The 7,725-nt window shown below is 40.1% G+C and overlaps 1 pseudogene; it reads right to left on the bottom strand.

Annotated features, from left to right (window-relative positions):
• Positions 1 to 7,409: 7,409 nt before the first annotated feature.
• The window catches only part of LOC121843913, a 79,984-nt pseudogene continuing 79,668 nt past the window's right edge, over positions 7,410 to 7,725 (bottom strand).

Raw genomic sequence — 7,725 nt, 5'->3', positions numbered from 1 at the left:
AAAGCTCTCTCCTCTCCTCCCCCCAGCCTCACCTCCCTGGGGAGTAACAGTAGTTCTCTCCCCCCTCTCCTCCCTCCTCTCCTCCCCCCAGCCTCACCTCCCTGGGGGAGTAACAGTAGTTCTCTCCCCCCTCTCCTCCCTCCTCTCCTCCCCCAGCCTCACTTCCCTGGTGAGTAAGAGTAGTTCTCTCCCCCCTCCTCTCCTCCCCCCAGCCTCACCTCCCTGGTAAGTAACAGTAGTTCTCTCCCCCTCCTCCTCCCCCCAGCCTCACCTCCCTTGGTAAGTAACAGTAGTTCTCTCTCTCCCCCCAGCTCTCACCTCTCAGTAGTTCTCCCCAGCCTCACTTCCCTTGGGAGTAACAGTAGTTCTCTCCCTCCCCTCTCCTCCCTCCCTCCTCCCCCAAAGCTTTCCCTGGGAGTAACAGTAGTTCTCTCCTCCCCTCTCTCCTCCCTCCTCTCCTCCCCCAGCCTCACCTCCCTGGGGGAAGTAACAGTAGTTCTCTCCTCCCCTCTCCTCCCTCCTCTCCTCCCCCCAGCCGCACCTCCCTGGGGAGTAACAGTAGTTCTCTCCCTCCCTCTCCTCCTCCTCTCCTCCCCAGCCTCACCTCCCTGGGGGAGTAACAGTAGATCTCTCCCTCCCCCCTTCTCGTATCACCCTCCAACCCCATCAAATCTCTCCTCCTCCTCCTCCTCTCTTTCTCAGCACCAGTACAGAGACACACACACACACACACACACACACACGTATCACCACAGGAGTCTGAGGCCTGTTTTAATAAGCAGTTTATTCATCCAGGTTAAATTGATATAGTGATATAGATATAGATATAAAGTGATAAACCAGTGAGGAGCAAACGGAAGGCAACACATGGAGGCTCAAACCTGTTGTTCTATAACATGTTATAACTGTTCTCAAGCCTGTTGTTCTATAACATGTTATAACTGTTCTCAAGCCTGTTGTTCTATAACATGTTATAACTGTTCTCAAGCCTGTTGTTCTATAACATGTTATAACTGTTCTCAAGCCTGTTGTTCTATAACATGTTATAACTGTTCTCAAGCCTGTTGTTCTATAACATGTTATAACTGTTCTCAAGCCTGTTGTTCTATAACATGTTATAACTGTTCTCAAGCCTGTTGTTCTATAACATGTTATAACTGTTCTCAAGCCTGTTGTTCTATAACATGGTATAACTGTTCTCAAGCCTGTTGTTCTATAACATGTTATAACTGTTCTCAAGCCTGTTGTTCTATAACATGTTATAACTGTTCTCAAGCCTGTTGTTCTATAACATGTTATAACTGTTCTCAAGCCTGTTGTTCTATAACATGGTATAACTGTTCTCAAGCCTGTTGTTCTATAACATGTTATAACTGTTCTCAAGCCTGTTGTTCTATAACATGTTATAACTGTTCTCAAGCCTGTTGTTCTATAACATGTTATAACTGTTCTCAAGCCTGTTGTTCTATAACATGTTATAACTGTTCTCAAGCCTGTTGTTCCATAACATGTTATAACTGTTCTCAAGCCTGTGTCTTGTTCTATAACATGTTATAACTGTTCTCAAGCCTGTGTCTTGTTCTATAACATGTTATAACTGTTCTCAAGCCTGTTGTTCCATAACATGTTATAACTGTTCTCACGCCTGTTGTTCTATAACATGTTATAACTGTTCTCAAGCCTGTTGTTCTATAACATGTTATAACTGTTCTCAAGCCTGTTGTTCTATAACATGTTATAACTGTTCTCAAGCCTGTTGTTCTATAACATGTTATAACTGTTCAAGTCTGTTGTTCTATAACATGTTATAACTGTTCTCAAGCCTGTTTCTATAACATGGTATAACTGTTCTCAAACCTGTTGTTCTATAACATGTTATAACTGTTCTCAAGCCTGTTGTTCTATAACATGTTATAACTGTTCTCAAGCCTGTTGTTCTATAACATGTTATAACTGTTCTCAAGCCTGTTGTTCTATAACATGTTATAACTGTTCTCAAGCCTGTTGTTCTATAACATGTTTTAACTGTTCTCAAGCCTGTTGTTCTATAACATGTTATAACTGTTCTCAAGCCTGTTGTTCTATAACATGTTATAACTGTTCTCAAGCCTGTTGTTCTATAACATGTTATAACTGTTCTCAAGCCTGTTGTTCTATAACATGTTATAACTGTTCTCAAGCCTGTTGTTCTATAACATGTTATAACTGTTCAAGCCTGTTGTTCTATAACATGTTATAACTGTTCTCAAGCCTGTTGTTCTATAACATGTTATAACTGTTCAAGCCTGTTGTTCTATAACATGTTTTAACTGTTCTCAAACCTGTTCTTCTATAACATGTTATAACTGTTCTCAAGCCTGTTGTTCTATAACATGTTATAACTGTTCTCAAGCCTGTGTCTTGTTCTATAACATGTTATAACTGTTCTCAAGCCTGTTGTTCTATAACATGTTATAACTGTTCTCAAGCCTGTTGTTCTATAACATGTTATAACTGTTCAAGCCTGTTGTTCTATAACATGTTATAACTGTTCTCAAGCCTGTTGTTCCATAACATGTTATAACTGTTCTCACGCCTGTTGTTCTATAACATGTTATAACTGTTCTCAAGCCATTGTCTTATTATAACCATATAACTGTTCTCAAGCCTGTGTCTTGTTCTATAACATGTTATAACTGTTCTCAAGCCTGTTGTTCTATAACATGTTATAACTGTTCAAGCCTGTTGTTCTATAACATGTTATAACTGTTCAAGTCTGTTGTTCTATAACATGTTATAACTGTTCTCAAGCCTGTCGTTCTATAACATGGTATAACTGTTCTCAAACCTGTTGTTCTATAACATGTTATAACTGTTCTCAAGCCTGTTGTTCTATAACATGTTATAACTGTTCTCAAGCCTGTTGTTCTATAACATGTTTTAACTGTTCTCAAGCCTGTTGTTCTATAACATGTTATAACTGTTCTCAAGCCTGTTGTTCTATAACATGTTATAACTGTTCTCAAGGCTGTGTCTTGTTCTATAACATGTTAGAACTGTTCTCAAGCCTGATGTTATTACTGGTCTAACTGTTATAAAGCTTTTGTGTCTGTCTCAGACATGGGATGTGTTCTAAATGGAACCCTATGCTGTGTTCTAAATGGAACCCTATGCTGTGTTCTAAATGGAACTATGCTGTTCTAAATGGAACCCTATGCTGTGTTCTAAATGGAACCTGTTGCTAAAATGGAACCCTATACTGTGTTCTAAATGGAACCCTATACTGTGTTCTAAATGGAACCCTATGCTGTGTTCTAAATGGAACCCTATGCTGTGTTCTAAATGGAACCCTATGCTGTGTTCTAAATGGAACCCTATACTGTGTTCTAAATGGAACCCTATGCTGTGTTCTAAATGGAACCCTGCTGTTCTAAATGGAACCCTATGGAACCCTATGTGTTCTAAATGGAACCCTATGTGTTCTAAATGGAACCCTATACTGTTCTAAATGGAACCCTATGCTGTGTTCTAAAAATGGAACCCTATGCTGTGTTCTAAATGGAACCCTATGCTGTGTTCTAAATGGAACCCTATACTGTGTTCTAAATGGAACCCTATGCTGTGTTCTAAATGGAACCCTATGCTGTGTTCTAAATGGAACCCTATGCTGTGTTCTAAATGGAAAACTATTCCCTATATTATGCACTACCAGGGTCTAGAGGGGCGTACTCAAAGTACTGTACTACATAGGGAATAGGGTGCAGTTTGGGAAGCAGACTTGGTGCTCTATCTGTGAGTGAGGAGTGACTGTGTGACAATATAAAACGTGAATATAATATACTGATACACGTGTGATTCCTCGCCAGAAGGAGGCTATCGAGGAGGGGAGGACTGTCTTCTGTGGGAAGGATACACGTGTGATTCCTCGCCAAAAGGACGCTATCGAGGAGGGGAGGACTGTCTTCCGTTTGCCTACTTAGAGAGGAAGGATTTTTTCCCCAAACCAGAAAAGGCCTTAAGAGTCAGTAAGGAAGGCAACAGAAATCTTTGAAAGTATAAAAACATTCTTTCCTCTCCTCCTGTCTTCTCAGCTCCTCCTCTCCTCTCCTCTTCCCCTCTCCTCATTCATCCCTCCTTCCACTGAAACAGCATTCTGTAGTTTCAGGAAAACAGGAAGTGACAAGGCAACTTGTTCTGTTCTGAAAGGTCACTCAGTGGTTTAGACCAGACCAGTAGATTATGATATATAGAGATGAGTTGAACTCAACAGAGAAACCAGTAGATTATGAGAGATGGAGATGAGTTGAACTCAGAGAAACCAGTAGATTATGATAGATAGAGATGAGTTGAACTCAACAGAGAAACCAGTAGATTATGATAGATGGAGATGAGTTGAACTCAACAGAGAAACCAGTAGATTATGATAGATAGAGATGAGTTGAACTCAACAGAGAAACCAGTAGATTATGATAGATGGAGATGAGTTGAACTCAACAGAGAAACCAGTAGATTATGATAGATGGAGAGGAGTTGAACTCAACAGAGAAACCAGTAGATTATGATAGATGGAGATGAGTTGAACTCAACAGAGAAACCAGTAGATTATGATAGATGGAGATGAGTTGAACTCAACAGAGAAACCAGTAGATTATGATAGATGGAGATGAGTTGAACTCAACAGAGAAACCAGTAGATTATGATAGATGGAGATGAGTTGAACTCAACAGAGAAACCAGTAGATTATGATAGATGGAGATGAGTTGAACTCAACAGAGAAACCAGTAGATTATGATAGATAGAGATGAGTTGAACTCAACAGAGAAACCAGTAGATTATGATAGATGGAGATGAGTTGAACTCAACAGAGAAACCAGTAGATTATGATAGATGGAGATGAGTTGAACTCAACAGAGAAACCAGTAGATTATGATAGATGGAGATGAGTTGAACTCAACAGAGAAACCAGTAGATTATGATAGATGGAGATGAGTTGAACTCAACAGAGAAACCAGTAGATTATGATAGATGGAGATGAGTTGAACTCAACAGAGAAACCAGTAGATTATGATAGATGGAGATGAGTTGAACTCAACAGAGAAACCAGTAGATTATGTTAGATAGAGATGAGTTGAACTCAACAGAGAAACCAGTAGATTATGATAGATGGAGATGAGTTGAACTCAACAGAGAAACCAGTAGATTATGATAGATGGAGATGAGTTGAACTCAACAGAGAAACCAGTAGATTATGATAGATGGAGATGAGTTGAACTCAACAGAGAAACCAGTAGATTATGATAGATGGAGATGAGTTGAACTCAACAGAGAAACCAGTAGATTATGATAGATGGAGATGAGTTGAACTCAACAGAGAAACCAGTAGATTATGATAGATGGAGATGAGTTGAACTCAACAGAGAAACCAGTAGATTATGATAGATGGAGATGAGTTGAACTCAACAGAGAAACCAGTAGATTATGATAGATAGAGATGAGTTGAACTCAACAGAGAAACCAGTAGATTATGATAGATGGAGATGAGTTGAACTCAACAGAGAAACCAGTAGATTATGAGAGATAGAGATGAGTTGAACTCAACAGAGAAACCAGTAGATTATGATAGATAGAGATGAGTTGAACTCAACAGAGAAACCAGTAGATTATGATAGATGGAGATGAGTTGAACTCAACAGAGAAACCAGTAGATTATGATAGATGGAGATGAGTTGAACTCAACAGAGAAACCAGTAGATTATGATAGATGGAGATGAGTTGAACTCAACAGAGAAACCAGTAGATTATGATAGATGGAGATGAGTTGAACTCAACAGAGAAACCAGTAGATTATGATAGATGGAGATGAGTTGAACTCAACAGAGAAACCAGTAGATTATGATAGATGGAGATGAGTTGAACTCAACAGAGAAACCAGTAGATTATGATAGATGGAGAGGAGTTGAACTCAACAGAGAAACCAGTAGATTATGTTAGATGGAGATGAGTTGAACTCAACAGAGAAACCAGTAGATTATGATAGATGGAGATGAGTTGAACTCAACAGAGAAACCAGTAGATTATGATAGATGGAGATGAGTTGAACTCAACAGAGAAACCAGTAGATTATGATAGATGGAGATGAGTTGAACTCAACAGAGAAACCAGTAGATTATGATAGATGGAGATGAGTTGAACTCAACAGAGAAACCAGTAGATTATGATAGATGGAGATGAGTTGAACTCAACAGAGAAACCAGTAGATTATGATAGATGGAGATGAGTTGAACTCAACAGAGAAACCAGTAGATTATGATAGATGGAGATGAGTTGAACTCAACAGAGAAACCAGTAGATTATGATAGATGGAGATGAGTTGAACTCAACAGAGAAACCAGTAGATTATGATAGATGGAGATGAGTTGAACTCAACAGAGAAACCAGTAGATTATGATAGATGGAGATGAGTTGAACTCAACAGAGAAACCAGTAGATTATGATAGATGGAGAGGAGTTGAACTCAACAGAGAAACCAGTAGATTATGATAGATAGAGATGAGTTGAACTCAACAGAGAAACCAGTAGATTATGATAGATGGAGATGAGTTGAACTCAACAGAGAAACCAGTAGATTATGATAGATGGAGATGAGTTGAACTCAACAGAGAAACCAGTAGATTATGATAGATGGAGATGAGTTGAACTCAACAGAGAAACCAGCGGTGGAGTTGAATGTTCTGGACTTCCATGTTCATATCAAAGGCTTCATGCACACTGTATAAACAGGTGTATACAGGTATTGATATGAACAGGTGTAGATATGAACAGGTGTAGATATGAACAGGTGTATACAGGTGTAGATATGAACAGGTGTAGATATGAACAGGTGTAGATATGAACAGGTGTGTACATGTGTAGATATGAACAGGTGTAGATATGAACAGGTGTATACAGGTGTAGATATGAACAGGTGTAGATATGAACAGGTGTAGATATGAACAGGTGTGTACATGTGTAGATATGAACAGGTGTAGATATGAACAGGTGTAGATATGAACAGGTGTAGATATGAACAGGTGTATACAGGTGTAGATATAAACAGGTGTATACAGGTGTAGATATGAACAGGTGTATACAGGTATAGATATGAACAGGTGTATACAGGTGTAGATATGAACAGGTGTATACAGTTGTAGATATGAACAGGTGTAGATATGAACAGGTGCCTCTACAGGTGTGTGTAGGTTGTGTCTACAGGTGCCTCTACAGGTGTGTGTAGGTTGTGTCTACAGGTGTGTCTGCAGGTGTCCCAGGTCATGCTGGAGGTACAGACAGGAAGGGTCACCAGGTCAGAAGGTAGAGGTCACTCCAACCTGATTATTTTCCTCTCTCTCTCTCTCTTTGTGTTGAGGTGATCACCGACTGGTAGACAGTTCTGTGTTGAGGTGATCACCGACTGGTAGACAGTTCTGTGTTGAGGTGATCACCGACTGGTAGACAGTTCTGTGTTGAGGTGATCACCGACTGGTAGACAGTTCTGTGTTGAGGTGATGGGAGGAGGTTTGGCTGCCATAGTTCGACCGGGTTAGAGTAGTGATTTTCACGATTAGCAAAAGGTGCAGCGTTGTTTTTTTTCCCATAGTTACCGGGGTGTGCGGTCGTAGTCACGATGTTAGTTTAGTTTCCGTGGTTACTTTGGTGGGGCAGCGGTCCCTTCTGTTTGAGGGTGTCGATGAGGGACAGCACTCCTCT

Source organism: Oncorhynchus tshawytscha, unplaced genomic scaffold (genome assembly GCF_018296145.1).
Source record: "Oncorhynchus tshawytscha isolate Ot180627B unplaced genomic scaffold, Otsh_v2.0 Un_contig_15924_pilon_pilon, whole genome shotgun sequence".
NCBI classification, from domain to species: domain Eukaryota; kingdom Metazoa; phylum Chordata; class Actinopteri; order Salmoniformes; family Salmonidae; genus Oncorhynchus; species Oncorhynchus tshawytscha.
Note: the sequence above shows the minus strand (reverse complement) of the source record. Positions and strands in the feature narration are given on the sequence as shown.